This window comes from Dermacentor andersoni, chromosome 7 (assembly GCF_023375885.2).
Source record: "Dermacentor andersoni chromosome 7, qqDerAnde1_hic_scaffold, whole genome shotgun sequence".
NCBI classification, from domain to species: domain Eukaryota; kingdom Metazoa; phylum Arthropoda; class Arachnida; order Ixodida; family Ixodidae; genus Dermacentor; species Dermacentor andersoni.
Genome location: NC_092820.1, coordinates 100,369,108 through 100,386,280, shown reverse-complemented (window position 1 = coordinate 100,386,280; position 17,173 = coordinate 100,369,108). Strand labels below are relative to the sequence as shown.

The 17,173-nt window shown below is 46.2% G+C and overlaps 1 protein-coding gene across 1 annotated transcript in view; it reads right to left on the bottom strand.

Moving 5' to 3' along the window:
* LOC129385677 (BPTI/Kunitz domain-containing protein-like) overlaps window positions 1-11,706 on the bottom strand; it is a 63,952-nt gene extending 52,246 nt beyond the window's left edge. Inside the window, exons 1-2 of the mRNA XM_055072591.1 lie at window positions 11,603-11,706; window positions 9,076-9,151 (exon numbers count right to left, since the gene is read on the bottom strand). The gene's annotated coding sequence lies outside the window, so the exon portion shown is untranslated. The remainder of the gene's footprint in view (window positions 1-9,075; window positions 9,152-11,602) is intronic.
* Window positions 11,707-17,173: the final 5,467 nt, after the last annotated feature.

The following is a 17,173-nucleotide window of genomic DNA, read 5'->3' as shown; positions in this document are numbered from 1 at the left end:
TGCAAGGACCGTCCGGTGACCTCACCTCCATTGGCCGCGGATACTAGTTTGCTGGGGGCGTTGAAGAAAAACGGCGCCGAGGGGACGGAGAGCGACGGGGACGGTTATTTGGTGGCGTCAAACTCCGGTCTGATGACAGGGAATCGCTGTGTCTCGTCTCGCGCGAGAAATGGTCCCTTGGAAGCAAATCGGTCGTCCCCAAGTCATATGAAGTACGGGTTCCAGATGGCTAGAAGATTGGTGGTGTTTTTCGTGATTGACGGCGTTGGGGACCATACCGAGCAATATGTCCTGGGGAACGGCAGTTGTAGCGCACGGGAGGGTCGCCGTTAACAGCATATTCCTCGAAACGAACGCTAGACTGCTGTGGGCGGTGAGAAAGTTCGTTGTCATGTGGGTAACGTGCCTCTGCTGCTCGTTGAAATCCACTGTATCGGTTATAAGTCGCGTCGTGGTAGTAGGGTCGGTGCTGTTCTTGTCACGGCCTGACATCATAAGTCACAGGGTTTTGTACGTAAAATGCGGCTTTTGTCGTTGTGCCCGAGCGTCAGAAGTACGGCCTCTGTACTAGGTGGAAAGTTCTCTTTTATCTAAAGGGGGGGGGAGAGTGAACAACCTGCTTTCTGAAACCCCCACACACAATATATTTATTGCATTTGCAGAAACTTCATGTGACCTCGAAGACTTGCTCACTGAAGTGACGGCCTTATATCAGAATTCCCAAAACCTCATAGTAGGAGACAGTTCAATCTCGTAGCCAGAGTCCTCTCCCACCAACAAGAATCTGGCGCCCCTCGGTGATGTAATGTTCCTTCGTGTAATCGTCGTATACTTCGTTATCGCTAATACTGCTTCGCCTTCCCGGCGAAACTGCAGCCTCTCTCTGTCTTCTCTTTTTCTTTTTCTTTGAGTCCGACTATAAGCGCTCCTGCGTATGACTGCTGTTGATTCTGATTTCGAGTGAATCCGGCTTGGCGTCATTTCGGCAACTGAGTGAATTATACAGAGTGCGCTAACTATCATGTGCCAAGACAAAAAAAGAGCAGTTGCGTTACTCGAAGAAAACCTAGTGCATATTTTCAGTACAGTGCAGTAGCCGCCAGTATTTCTTTCGTTCCTGAAACTTAATTCCACAATATCAATGAACTATCTAATTCGAGAAGAATTATCAAAGTGTCAATGACGCATTTGTGGGCATCCGCAGGCACCCTCAAATGACATCTAAGTGCTGTGTTTTCAGCGTCGTGCTCATTGCGTGCAATATTTTCCGACTGGCATACAAACCTTACGAGACATGAAAAATACCACGTGACTGCGCTCACACCCGCCTCTTAAAGTGGCCCCCTCAAATAAGCTGCTCGAACGCAACTGCAGTGCCTGTCGCAAACCGAATGAGACAGGGCATCACCTTGGTAATGGTACAGTTTTTATGAGAGTGTATCCTTGCTAAAAAAGCAGGTTCATGGCATAAAAGAAAAGCAAAATAAACAGACCGGGAAGCGACCCACGGGTTGAAATAAAGCAAAGCGGTGAGACAGCTGTGAAGTGGCAACGGCACATACAGAATGAACTGCAAGATTAGCGTGTTCCCGCACAAATGGTGCTGTAGGCAAGTTGTTCAGCTCATTTGGGGCGGGAGAAAATGGCTGGAAGAACCACGGCTTCAAATTCAAAGAAGAACACGACACTGGCGCTGCATTAGTCCTTGTCCATTCAGCGCTGTTATTTTGCAAAATAGGAATCACCACCAACACGCCCAAATTTTCCCTTGTAGTAGACGTGCAGATGCATCATACGCGATTGTTGCTTCTGAAAAAATTAACCTAGCAAGGGTTCCGACAGTGTAAATGGATAAGCGAATCTGGGAGCTAAAGCACCCAGATAAGGTCCTAGATTATATGGCACTGGTAATACTTATCTAAAGGCTATATAGTGTTAGATACGGGACCTTTTCCTGAGCCCTCTTCGATTTAACCAGACCACATCGATTCGCGCCACAGCTAATTAAGGAGCGCAGAAGCACATCTACCAGGTTTCCGAAGCGCGGCACGTGCAAACGAGTTGGCGTCCCCCACCTCGTGCGCCGCAGGTGGAGCTTTTCAACTGCTCGACGCATCCCCAAAGTGTAGCGGGAGCCTGTCACGGTTCCAGGTGACGCAGGTCCCGAGCAAAGCTGCTTTGCAGCACTGAAACGTCGCCCCCTTCCGCCTATTGTGACGACGCTTGCACGCCAGCAAGGCAATACAGCAGAGAGAAGTAAGCCCTCGGACAATTGGAGCCCAAGGAGCGACCCTCTGCGCCGGGTGTGACACAATCGCATGGGCGCCTACCATTGGCCGAAAATGACGACACCTGAGCGGGCTCGCCGATTGGCCGAAAATGACGTCACCTGAGCGAGCTCGCCGATTGGCCGAACGTGACGTGACTTCGAGACATCGAAGGGCTTAACAGCCATAGACAGGGAGGAGCAAGGGAGCATTCCTTCATTCATCTCTTTCGAGCGTCTTGCCACGGGCCGCAGCGTCCGAGTTGCTGCCGGCCCGTAATGACTTTAATTAATTTCTTTCTGCTCTCACTGTAATTAATGTAAATAAACCTCCAGTTTTCATCTCAAAGTCCTCCTCAACCTCGGCCAACTCCCGCACCCAACGGCAAGGTCCAAAATCTGGGGGACAGCAATTGGGATTTTCCTCCAGATCCAACATCTGGTTGATAGCGGTGGGATCGTCTCCAGGTCGCAACAACTGGTGGCAGCGCTAGGGATGAACCTTCGTCCAAAGAGATCCAACAATAGACACCACAATTCTTGTTTCCTGTGTCGACGGAGGCAAGATTAGGTAAAGTATACCGGTGTGTAGCGAAGAAAAGGCAAATGTTTCTTTTTTTACTACGAGATTAGTCCTGCCGGCGCGCTTCGCTTGGGCGACAAGACCCAAGCGAAGGGGACGAAATGCAAAAATACCCCTGTACTTAAATGTAAGTACGCGTTAAAGAACCCCAGGTGGTCTAAATTTCCGGAGTCCCCCACTACTGCATGCCTCATAATCATATCGTGGGCATGGCACGTGAAACTGTATAATTTTTTTAACACCCAAGGGAGCGTTTAATCGAACCCGCCGTGGTTGTTCAGTGGCTATCATGTTAGGCTGCTGAGCACAAGGTCGAGGGACGGAATCCCGGCCACGGCGGCCGCATTTCGATGGGGGCGAAATGCGAAAACACCCGTGTACTTAGATTTAGGTGCACGTTAAAGAACCCCAGGTGGTCGAAATTTCCGGAGCCCTCCACTACGGCGTGCCTCATAATCAGAAAGTGGTTTTAGCACGTCAAACCCTATAATTTAATTAGCGTTACATCGAGCCTTACTCGCAGCCGCGTGCCGTCGCCCGTCGCCGGAGGAGTGATACTCGTCACAGACGTTGCTACCGTGAACTGACCTCAGCAGCTGACGCCGCGGACTGGCGCAGCCCTCTCCACCTCACATCACCCGGCGGACACTCCCCCTCCCCCCCCGGAAGCGCAGATGAGATCGCCCATGCGGTTGCAGGTAACGTCGTGACAACTCGGCGCATGCGCAGGCCGTCTCTCCTTCGCTCCTCCTCCACTTTCCTCCTCGCGTGCTCTTTCAACTAACGCTTCGCTTCGCTTTTGCTTGGTTACGAGGGATAACAATGCCGACGCTCAACGCGGGAAAGGGCACCTAAGAGCTGAGCTCTAAAATGCGAACTAACAAGCAGAGTCGCGGCTCCAAACAGTAATGTATACCGTATAATCTACTAACAAGATTTCAGCCAAGTACAAGTACAACATGCGCGCTTCACGCACTTAAGTGAAACTTTACCTGTCCTTGTCTAGAGCCCTCATGCCAACGGCAGCAATCTCACCAATGAGGTTCCTGTTTGCAATTATTGCGTGAGAAATAACCTGTATACTCGCCCACCATGGTTGCCCAGGGGCTATAGTAATCTGCTGCTGATCACCTGGTCGCCGGTTGAAGTATTTTGATCAGGGCGAAGTAAAAAACGCTCGTCTGCTGATATCTTGATACAGGGTAAAGAAAACCAGCTGGTCAAAGGTAAACTTAGCAACTCAAATACGGCGTCTATCACTTTGCAGTTTCAGGACGTGGGATCCCGCATTATTAAACCTAGGCGTTCTACTTCCGTTCCTTTCACTACTCAAATTTCATGCCCTCATATATGTTACCGACCCCAAAGCTTATTCCACTATTTCGTACACGTGAACTTGTGAGACGTTGCATATAAAGGGCGCCACATTTTCTACTACAACCTACGATCCATCATAGATTAAATTGGCAGTTAATCCAGCGTCTACCGCTTTTCCCACGGACAGTTCATGTAAAAGCTAAATAAGGGGAAGTGGACCAATTGCAGATGACGGCACCCCCTCCTCATCCGGTTATCGATTTTCACAGCGCTGGCTTGGCCCCATCGAAACCCTTTCCCCTTGGGCGTGCCCCGTCTCTCTTGTCAGCCAATTAGATAAGAAAAACAGGTCAAACAGCTCAAAACTAATTGGATTAGTTTTACGTTATAGGGCCGTTAGTTTGCGCTGACGCGATAGGCAGCACAAAGGTCAATTCGCTCGCTGCTGCTGCCGCTCTTCCTCGCACAAGCGTTCTGACAGCGGGTGTCCGCGCTCATCTAGTGAGATGTGTTTACGTTTGAATTTGTGCACGTGAAACCGTGCTTGTTAATTTAGTAGGTAAGCGAATGTTTACGAGCGTACAGCGTATACGGTCTACACAGCTACTATCCTTAATTCGTATAGCTGTTTACTAACGCGCTGTCGCAATAGATGCTTCGCCTTTCGGGCGAAACTGCGACTTTATGGCACACTCGTTAAACGGAGCGATTAGAAATAACACCTCGACTGCTTGATTTTCTCAGGTAAGCCATGCGTGTTTTTCATTCCAGCATTTTGAATGTATCTTCTTAATCTATTTATTTCTTCCTCTGAACTTCTCTATCCACCTTGTACCGCTTCTATACTGTAACGGATCCAGTCTTATCCATCTCTTCCCTGACTTTTCTTCCACGAATGCTCTAAACGTGTCTTCCTTATGTCGACTGCTGACCGGTTTATGCTTCTCTCCACTTTAAATCAAAACTGGGTGCATCCCTTCGCATTAGATTAGGATGTTCTGAGTGCTCTCTCAGTTTTTGCTGCAGCATACACATGCCTCATCTTGTGAATATTTGCTCCGATATGTTTTTGCAGTTACTCGGCCAGCTCGAGCTCAGATAGCAAGGCACTGTCCTTTGTATTATCGTACGGATTTTCCCTTCTATTTTTATTCTTCTCAATCTTGCGATTCTCCTTGGTCATTTTTGTTTCCATTCTATGCATCAAACTCGCTGTCTCTGCCTCTTTGAATTTCTTCCCGACTCCTGCTTGTCTATTTACGCTTTCAATTACCTTGTACTTGGTTGTCAATTTTCTTGACCTATTCTTTCATTCTGCATCCACGCTTTTCAGGTAGAGATGCTTGTGCACTTTAGCCGCCCATTTATTTAGTCCATGTTCTTGAGTCGTTCTTCAAAACTAATTTTGCTCTACGCTTCTCTGACTTTAAAAGAGGCCCAACCCATTTCATCCTGCACTGCCTCATTTGTGGTGTTACCTTGTACTCCCAATACTAGCCGACCTACCGATGTTTGATTAAGTTACAATGTCGAAAATATATCTGATTTTGAGCAAAGAGCAGCATTTGTGGAACTGTGTTTCATTATTGCTGCATTCCGCCCCTGTTTTATCTTCAGATTATCTTGGTGGGTGCCTGAGTAAGTCTTTGCTTCGCTTACGTATACGCCGAGGCATTCATGTTGCTTGACTGTGGGGTGTGGCTTACTGTTGAATTGACACCACGTAATTAATCTTCTCTTCATTAAAGACCATAATTCTTTATTTCTTTGTGCCAAACATAAGGTCTAGCTTTCTCACTGCGTTGTCACATACATTCGCAAGTGTGGGTAAATGCCGAAGCCTTCGGCTCACAGCGCCATCCAGGGGTGGTCGCGCGCACGCCGTATCACATTTGTTGTTGTTGTTGTGGTTGTTGCTAGAGGTTGGATTGCGCAACAATATGCTATACCAACACGCCCAGTCATCAACCTTGGCACGTTGTTGTTGGCTAGCGCGCAGAATAAGACAAACGCAGGAAAACCTGCCAACGCGGGCAAACTCGGACACCATGCTGTTCGCGCAGTATATTTTGCTAGCGGGGCGAGATGTCACTTTCGACCTCCGCCATACATAGCCTTTAGAAAAACAAGTCTTCAGTGGCACTAATGCGTCCCATCACCCAGCAACAGGCAGAGGCGGCTTTCATAGGGCTTCAGAGCCGCCGCTGACACCGCTCTCACAGCGTTGAGCGCTACCGTACTCCCCTTGAGAAACAGCGATCATTTTCGCGTTCGCTTAAGTTTGTGGTCTCATGCATGGCGGCATTTCTCTCACTCTGTTTGCAATAGTACGTCATCGTACCACTACTAACCACTATTTTGAAACGGTTTTCTCAATTTTGTCGGTGCAGGCGGCGCGCAGCTTTCAAACGTCGCGAACGCGCCAAGTAACCGATCAGTCGGACTATATCGCGTTGCCGCACGGAACAAGTAATATGGCCACTACTTGCAAGTATATACACTTAGAAAGGTAGTGGCTTTGGCTAGCGGGTTTTGCATAATCTTAGGTGCTGCAGCGCCCGTTGTCGTCCTTTCCGTGTCCCTCTGTCCTTCTTCGCGTTGCGCCACTTAACAGTTCAAGCACGCCTCACTGTCCAAACTTCGCTATATTGCGTCTTAACCACTCTCCGCCTGACGTTTCAAATACCAGGACCCTGCGAAACAACGAGCGAGCTACAATGAACGAATAACGTCTCACTAATTTTCCACTACGTCTCAATTGGCTTATAACCACGTGGTCATGAATGCCACACGTGCGTCTAAAACCAGCCATTATCGAGTACTAGTGATAAATTTGTTGCCGAAGTTCCACTATACTCAATGAGTGAGATGACGCTAGTTTGATTCCCTGAGAATTCCAGATAACGGGTGTCCCAGTTAACTTGGACCAAAATTAAAAAATAAACCCAGGCACTCTCGACAAATTCTACCGACTGTATAGTAGTGGAAGTCACGTGTACTTACAGCCAGTATTCCTTTTTTTCATCACGAAGTAGTAATTAATTGCTTTAATTAGTGAACTTTTTAATGATTGCTTGAGTCGCAAACATGTCCAATACAAAGTTGTAGGGCGCCTTAAATAACCTTCGAATCAAGCATTTATTTCGCGTTCAAGTGTGCCCGACGGTTTTTTTCAAGAAAAAGCAAAAGTCCGCGAAATGTGCGAAATATGAAATAGATGCGCGCTTTCGCGCCGCTACTCAAGTGCCTCTAAGCAACCTTTGAAAGATATACGGTTTCATTCGTTTATCGCCACATCGCACAAGGCTTCGTCACGTGGGATGGCTCGAAAGGTTTTGCAACCTAACTATCATGGTGCGATAAGCGTGAGCATCTGCGGACGCAAGAATATTGTCCTCGATCATGAGGTACTCAGGATAGCTTTAACTTTCGCGTGAAACAAAGCTACAAAAGAAATTCAACCAATGTTAAAAAAGAGTGTGCAAAAGAGCACGAAAAAAAAAGCCAGCTCTCGGAAAAACAGAACAAAGGTATACTTAGAAGTTTATTTCAATAAAAAATACAGCAAACGCAGGTAAGAAGTCTCAGCCGCCCACAAAAAATATCCAAAAGTGCAACTGGTTTAGCCTTTTACCTTTTCTCCCTTGAACTCCGGAAAAGAGGCAAAAAAGCTGTTTTTTACCTATTTGTATCTTTTTCGCAAGCTTTTTATGTAAGGATACGATGACATCATAAATATGCGTTAAACAGTCACGTTTTACAGCAGTTTTTATTGGTTATTTTTCACTGCCACTTATAGCACGCGCTCAAACAGGTCACCGTCTGAATCAATACAGTACTTGCTTCTTTTAAACACTTGCGCTGCTGTAGCTTTGACCAACGAAATTAGAATTTTGTGGCAGGCTCTGCTTATTTTTGCCTTTAGGCCGTCCGGTGTGGTAGTTTCGCTGCTATACAAGTGATATTTCACGTAGCCCCACAAGAAGCCCAGCGCTGTCATATCCGGCGACCTCGAAGACCAGGATATAGGTCCGTGCCGGCCAATACACTGTCAAGAAAAAGGCTTGTGGAGCCACGCTCGAGACTAACTACTTCTTGCGCAGGAGCATCATCGTCTTGGAACCAGATGTTCTGAAGGTGCGCAAGTAAAACGTTGCAACAGACGTCGTTCAAGGGGACCTCAAGGGTGTCGTTGACGTAACGTTGCGTCGTTAGTGTATTGCCTAAAACGATGGGTCCGATGATGTTGCCATCAAAAATACAGCAACACACGTTAAACGACCACTGGTATTCGTGCCGTGTTTGTCCTAGCCAGTGGGGACTTCTATCACTCCAGTAGTGCGCGTTGTGAAGATTAACTCGTGCGTTTCTGGAGTGATTAGCCTCAGCCATCCAAAGCGCGCCAGTTATAAAGTTCGGTTCTTCTTAACATTTCATGAAAATCCAATTGTCAAAGTCAAGTCTGTTTTCAAAATCTCGGTCTTCAAGTTTTTCATGATGTACATTGTACTCCTTGAGAAAATTTTTCGAAATATTATTGAAATCTCATTGTTCAACGTCAACAAATGGCATTGAAAGAACATTGGGGAATTGTTAGAACATTATTGAGGAAGTTGTTGACAAGTGCTCAATTGGGGCCTTTCAATTTGAAAGATCATTGGTGTATTTCTGAAACTATGACGTATTTCAATGTTGCAAGCCTATTGCAGGACTGAAGATGTGTTGAGTCTCAAAATTAATAGCCCATTGAGGTATTATTGAAATGTGTTGCTTGTCCATATTGAAAGCCCATTGAAGCATTGTTGCAGATCTGTTGAGTCTCAACATTGAAAGTCCTTTGAAATATTGTTGCAACTGTGTTGAACGTCAACTCTAAAATTGAGATGAGATCAAACATGGCGGCACTCACAGGATGACGTTAAAAGGCTCGATTCATATGGCGCGACACTGTCTGGACCAATAGCAGCTCCAGCAGCCACGCCAACCTGAGGGCAGGAAGTAAAAAAGAACTTTGCTTGAAAAAGGCAGCCCTGAGACAATGACTGCACTAGGCAGCTCTAATATGGCTTGCCCCTATGATAGTATCCTTTGACGATATGGCTATCACGTTTGCATAACGGTCTTTCTGTGACCTTCAGATTGCATGGAATGCCCCTGATCCTTTGAATATCCCTTTCGGGTACATGCACAGACTCTATAATTGTTTACTGTGTTCCGACTCTGTCATCTTTGCAGATAACGTTATCACGGTATTGTGATTATATGATTTTGACACCTATTTACGTTTAGTTGCTATTGGTGGAGCCTAAGAAACCGCAGAAAACTAGAGAATAAATACTACATCTCCGATTGTATCGCTCAGGAACAGCATAATTTCTTCAATGCTGACTACAATTACAAATTCTCATGTGTTTCCTTGGAACTGTTGCCCACGGTTTCGCGGACCCGGCATTATAGCGATCCTATTATCTTCCTAGCAAATCTCACCTAACAACGAAGTCCACTGGAGTGAATCGTTCGCGATAATCTCACGCCTGCTGCTGATGGCAGTCCAGATTCAGCAGAAGGGCTCTTCGAAGCGACTTAGCAAACAAAAAGATAACGCTATGTGAAGGTGAGCGGTTCCCAAAATAATATTCTAACTCTGTCACAAGATAGCTTGGCAATGGTGAAGATCCTTTAGCATGTGCAATAACTGCTACCTCCGACTTCAGTGGCCCAAATTTTTGCTGAATATTGACAGAAGTTATGATCCACAATTATAAGCATATGATTACGCCAGTTTCTTGGACTTACACTAGTGCGCTACCATCTGTTCATTCTACATCTCGTCCATGTCTTTCGGCATATCGGTGGCAATGATGCGTCTGATGCAGCAAGCCCCGCTTTCGGCCCTGCTACATCAACAAATATTTCCGCAAGCTTCCACTAGATCATGCAACTCCAAATAAAAGTGTTTCTGCATTTAAGGATTTGGCATGAAAAAATGTATAATGGAATGTGGCAAGCTTGAGAAGAAAAACAATCCTGCGTGCGCAAGCAAAACTTACAGATACAGAATTGAATGCCAATGTTGGTTTTTACACGCATGAAAATATAGCATCTTGGGGCACAAGAGCACAGAGAGCTTTTCCTTATGAGAAACCGAAGCCTCTCAACATGCACTAGGGTTATGAGGAAATGGTAACGTTTTTGAGAGGAACCATCACAGCTGAAACAGTCACATTAATGTTGCTGAGGTTCGGCCGTCTGTGTAAGTTATACTAGATATAGAGGAACCGATTCGCCAGCCGGGCGCAGGACCGGCGCTGCTGCGCTTTCTAGGTGTACATGGCAATGGTGGTTTCCGAAGGCCGTATCTCTTTGAATATCCCCTAGAAAGTCTGATCTTTCTTCCTAAGGCCACTCTTCGATGAGCTCCTTTGGTCTTTGTATCCCTGCTTTTGGGCAGTAATGTCACTTGAAAACAGAGGTTCTTATCGAGGTGATATTTCGGTTTATTTTAATACCGTGGTTGTAACGAACCCTACAGTTACTGAGGCGCTGTCACCATTTTATGTTGCATAATATTGAAACGCTGACCTCTTATGCGCAGTAGTACAGGAGTGGTTTTGCCAAATGGGAAGCGTCGCTGGCTTGATCGGCGCAGAATTTGCTTCACTTACATAGTCCTTTCTGCTATACTGTCAACTTTCGTGTGTTTAAATTTTAGTAGTGCTCTCTCTCTCTCTCTCTCGTACCTCCCGCATACGGTTCTTGCATCGTGAGACCTCCCTATGTATATGTATGCGACCTTCTCAAATAAAATCTGAAAAAGGAATCTCTTAATTATGCGGCTTGTATAAACAGTAAATGTCAAGAATTCTTCACTATTTCAAGCATATCACGAACAAGCCTGATTTATAGAATATGCAAAGTACGTAAGCAGAGCTGCACATTAGTGGAACCGCTAATAGAGTCTTGCCAATTGAAGTGTCAGGAACGTCCTAAGCGATTTGCCAATGCTCTCCCGTTCTCTCACTTTTTCTACAGGCTTATTAACTGCTTGCTTAGAGGGTTAGAGACAGAGCTTACTTGTAAGGAAATTCCACAAGCAATGGGACTAGAGTGGCCAGGTGGCAGGTAAAAACAGTGCTTCTTTACTGTCCAGATGCTTTGGTTTGTCATCATCACTAATGATAATCAGGCAGCTGACGAATGGCAGTAGCTCTAACAGTACTAACACCCTGCAAAAGTGCACCAAGACGCCCGTAGCCCAACTTGTCACAGATAGAAGAACAGAATAATTTCACTAACGTCAGCTTTATGAAAATATTTGGACATGATCTCATTGAGCTGCGACCTTTGCCGTCATTGAAAGCCTCATCGAGTAACGTTTACGAAAACGACAACCCCTTATTTTTCTGTGGACACCCTCAAGACAGCGGTCAACGAACCTTGCCGAGTGTTACTCCGAGCAGCGAGCACGAGGGGCTGACAGTGCAAACCTTCTTGGCAGCGCGAGGCGAAACGCGTTCTCTGAACTTGGCCGCTCGGCCTCTTGTCGTCGTGTTCGCCAGTGCGAGCACGGTGGTTACGCAAAATGCCCTTTCCCGCCCTTTGTGAAGACCGGCGGAAGAGGGAGGCAGATAAAGACTTGTCGAAAACAGGTATTTTCGCCTTCGACTCTCCATCAGAAAAGCTGATAGCGTATCTACACGAGAGTCTGTTGTGGCATTCAACTCCGTCGCGTACAACTTAGGAAACCCCTACAGAATAGGAGGTCCGCACAGACTTGCGCAGCCAATGCAGCCCCGTATTTTTTTCTTCATTTTCTGAAACTTTCTTAGCGTAGCACAAGAAACCAAACATAGTCAATTACAAATTATGGCAAGCACGACTTTTTTTTTAATGTATCGTGCACTCAACTTTACCACAGGGCTAGTTTGGGCGCATTGTTAAATAATTTTTCTTCAGTTACGCTAGATATAAATCCCCCTTGCTTTTAGTGCACCAAGGTGTGACCAAGTGCTTTGATATAGAACTAGCCAAAAGTGTAAGGATCAATTTCTTCCTTCGCGTGAATAAAAACGCCGCTATACCGGCTTTTAAACCACCGCAACGATACTCAACTGTGCCTTTCGATTACCGCCCCATTTTCTTCCATTCACACGTGAAGTGGTCGCGTGTAGGTTTTTTTCCGGATATCTTCCCGATGGGTGAAAATCAATATTATCGTTATTGCGATTTCTTAAAAAGTATATGCAAAATGGACAATGCGTTTCTTTGTGCCGTATTATTAATATGTTAAGAGTAATCAAGTTAAAGATCTCAAAACGGTCCTTCATGGGTTATAAGCTAAATGGGCACCTTCACATTCCTGAAGCAACGAAACAGACAAATTTATAGTCGCCAACCACGTAGTTATGTGTTTATTAGGTTTCTAGTTATGTTTATACTTGTACTTAACTTTATACTGGTGACCTTTTGATTCACCATTCTTACTTTAAAAGCAGCGAGTTCAATTCCGGCTACAGCGGCCGCACTTCAATGAGGTCGTAGGGAAAAATCACTCCTGTACCTAAATTTAGGTGCACGTTAAGGTACCCCAAGTGGTCGTAACAAATCCGCAGTGCCACACTATGGCATGCCCCACAATAAAATCGTGCTTCTGGCGCGTAAAACCCAAGAATTACTTAATTATTCAACATTAGTTCAGAGAAACTCACAATACCTAAGAACTATGGATCGTAAAGCAATCTGCCATCTTCTTTTCTGATTGCTAAAGAATTTGCCAGTGTAGCTCAACCAACGAAGCATTGCCGATCTAACAAGGATTAGCGCTGTGCTTTCACGAATTCTTCGGACGGCGTTCCAACAACAGGCGGTTGTGACGCGTCAGGAACCGCGCGCTGTTCAAGGCAACGCCTGCTGGGCCGAAGGAATAGCAGCAGCTACTCGGCTGCAAACAGGCGTCCCACAACGCTGGCGGAATGATGAGTGCCGTAAGCGGCGCTGCAAGCGTTTTACCTCCATGACTTACCAGCCTGGGCCCAAGGGAAAAGTTCAGCTTCATTCGGCACTCAGTGAAATAATGGATAACGCTAGCTTGACCTATACTGCCGTCCTGCTCAGAAAGCAGTGCGCGTAGAAATTGCACGTCGCCTCATGGGCTCAGCTTCTCACCCTGAGGGTTCTCGAATATGGCGCCTAGCATGACGTTAGCGCAGACTACCGCGGGGTAACCCGCTTCCATAGAGGAAGAAAAGGTTGGGAGAGGTTCCCTGCCCTGCCGGCCATAAGGGCGAGTGTTCGAGCCGTGCGACATGCCAAGGATGCAGCTGCTAACCATGCTCGTTCGTCAACATGGTGAACCATGACGTCACTCAATATGATCGCACCAGGCAAGCCATCTGTGGCCAGAAGGAGCGGTAGTGTGCTCACAGTCTGCGTGCATACAACGTTCACGCCAGCGGTGAAAGGTAGAACGCTGCCGTGGCTCCGCCACCGAAGCGATCGAGCGTAGCGTTGGTGGTGTGTCCGCTTCGCTTCGTCGTTTTCTTTCGGCCAAGCGCCCACTCCGTGTCTCTTCACATTCTAGCGGTAAACCGGCGCACGCATCCCGTCCAGTGGCGACTCACCACAACCGTTGTGGCACTAGCAGCGACGACGAGAATGCCCCTCAAGGCACCGCTTGGTTCGTATTGAAGTATCAAAATCTAGACATAAGTTTCATAATTTCTCTGCAAAAAAAGATTACATGAGCGCCCGTAAGGTAAGACAGCGACAAAGGCAGCTGTCTTAACCGATGTTGAAAAGCGTCAAGGTGCCACAAATGAATGTATTGTGACTCGTCTGCAATCGCTGGAGACTGTTGTCTGCTGACGAAAATAAATAGACAGCTTGTAACTTTATTTAAGTTATTTTAGTAAACGAGTAAATTTTCTGCTCGAGAGTAATGTGAGAATGTTCGTTGTACGCTGGCCATTATAAAACTGTTTCGTCCTGCAGCCATGCAATGACTAAATTTTAATTAAATTTTCATGCCTTAACGTGCCAAGACTACGATATAATTATGAGGCATGCCCTAGCTGGTGGTTTCGGATTAATTTTCACCACACGGGGTTCTTTAACGTGCACGCAATACACGGCACACGGGCCGTTTTTGCATGTCGGCCCCGTCTAAATGCGGCGCACGTGACAGGGATTCTATCCCACGCCCTCGGGCTTATCAGAGCAGTGCCGGAGCCGCAATGACACTACGGAGGTGCGACCCGTGCAACGCTGCACCCTTATCTGTTATAGTGATGTTGGCCAGTGCTTTATTTAGAGCATTCCGTGGTGAGCAACTAATACGCTGGGAGGGGCGCGACATTCACATAAAGTGAAGTTGGTTTCGCCGACCCTGATATGTGTGTAGTGAATGATAACGATAAAAATGTTTCATACGTCAGCATTCTCAGGGTAGTTGACCCAATTTCCAGGGGCTATTTTATGTATGTATGTATGTATGTATGTATGTATGCATGTATGTATGTATGTATGTATGTATGTATGTATGTATGTATGTATGTATGTATGTATGTATGTATGTATGTATGTATGTATGTATGTATGTATGTATGCAATGGTTTTCCTGCCTACTTGGGTAACTGGGTATAGCGCACGATCAAATGGTTAGCGCATCACGCTGCTGTGGTGGGAGAAGAGGGTTCGAAACGAACCTCTGCAACAAATTCAGTCACTCAATACGTGGCAATGTGTGCATATGTGCTACTCCTGAATGAACCTCTTTCACGCCGACTTGCGTCACTGTAGATGCAGGACTACGTAGTCACCGCTGTTCAGTAAAACTCCTTGACGCAGAGTTGAAGCGCTAGGTACGTGCCAGTCGGTGTCACATTGCGAAGGTATCCTTGAAACGTATTCTATGCGGGGCGAAATCAAACCCAGGCCCCAAGAGTTCCTCAAATGCAGCAAACCTAGGCTTCAGCAGGCTGCGCCACAAATGCAGTGGGCGCGTGGTGCTTTTCAACGACCGTCTTTCATTCCAACGTTGTAGCGCGCTGCGCCATGACTGCACTGGGTAATTTGCGCTTTGAAATTAACCTCTCGTCAACATGGGGTCACTGAGTATGTGCCATTGGGTGCGGAGTAAGTGAGGGAGCAATTATCCGCGTTCGCACGCTCTGGCTCTCCACGCTCCTGATCTCGGAGTCCACGCGCGGACGTCTCTGCAGCGCCACTAGATGGCGCAATAAGAAGCACGCTAAGCAATGAAATTTTCGCATACAGTTTGGCAAATGTATTGTTTACCGGTGTAAATTACAGAAACTTCACTTTACTTGATGTTGCTAGAGCCAGGCACGTACCCAAGGGGAGGGGAGCGGCTAAGCGGAGTACCCTCCCCCCCGCCCACGCCACCACTCCTCACGCACATTCCTAAAGCACCGCCAAATCTATCTTGAGACTTGACAGGTATTCGAAGGTCAACACTGGGCTGCTGTTATATTATTATTCTGGCCGAGGCCCGGCAGCTATCGCTGATCGGGTCAAGGGAAAGGACTCTTTACTGAGGGCATGACACAGATTGATATTCTCCCAGCTAAAAAAAAGCGGAATGTTTTCGCCTTTCTCGTTATTTTGATTTCTGTTTCAAAATCTGAAGGTGCTGCCGCTGGAAAGGCCCCAGTGATATCTTTTCGCCGATCTACGTTTTACAGCTATCCCAAAAATTTCCAAAATTGCAATCATACCCTGCAATAACCGTTGAAGCCATAAGCAATATGAATGTCGCCCTCGTCATGTTACCTCGTCGTGTTTTTTCCTTACTTGTACAGCACTTCTCGTGCAAAATTGGCAACGGGAAGCAGGGGTCACAAGAAGTTGAAAAATTAAGCGATGTACTAAGGGAGAAGGCCGAGGCAACAGCCAAACAGGAAGGAAAAGCAAAAATTAATTTAAGTGTTGTTTGTGAAAATATTTATGGATGAAAATCTTTTTATTTAAGAAAGGAAGTAGAGAAAACGCCGCCGGAAGTGTGGAATGGTTTCGTGTGTTTTCACTTATGTTTCTTCAGTTATCAGTCGAGCCGTCCGACGTAGGTACTTCTCTACTGCGCTTATGTGGGCAGTTTTCTAACCTTCCATGGTGGGAGCAGTAGTCTAGAACCGTAGCATCCTGCGCTCTACGCTGTTGTGAGGGACTGGCGGCCACGCATCATTAGGCAACTTCCCAAATAACAATGCGAGTCGGTTTTGGCACTTAACTTGGTAGAACAGTAAACAAGGAATCCAAAGGAACTGCGATTGTTCCGCAAATATATATTTGCCTATAATTCTGCCAGAATGAATTAGAAAAGCACTACTGGAAATCTTTATTTTACACTTTCGCTTGTTTACTTGTTCTTGGCTGTGTCCTTCATGTGTCGGTTTTCTGCGCGAGTCAAGTTGATGCGGTTCCTGGTTTGCCAAGTAAAGGAGAGGTGTATATCACAGGTGTACTTATGAGATAGACTTTCTTTCATTTCCCTTTTACGGGTTTACGCGCCTCCATAGCAATTTCGGGACTTATTGACATTGGTACTAGTAAAAGTACTCCCACTCCTCATTTGCATAGAAAAGTTACCTTGGAGGTCGGGCCCCATCTCCCTTTCCGAAAAAAGATAAACAACCTCGGTACCGGCGAGGCTAGAGGCATTCTGAGTAGCTATATTCACCGCGTACCTTTATTGTTTTCAAATCAAGCGTACCGTCCTTAGTTAGGTACGCTTGATTGTGATGTTCACTGTAGTGAGACGAAAACGTACTTCCGCCATAACCCTCCCCTCACACACAAACACACATGTTATATACACTGCCTCCATGTTGTAAATTTGGAATTGATTCTACAATTAGCCTTTTTCTTGAAAAATGAAAAGCGCTTGACTTTATATGTCAATAGAAAAAACTGCGCAGGAATTCTTTTGTTCTCTTTGCTCTCCATTTTCATGCATACCTATTTAAGATCTCATATTCCTAATAGTTGGG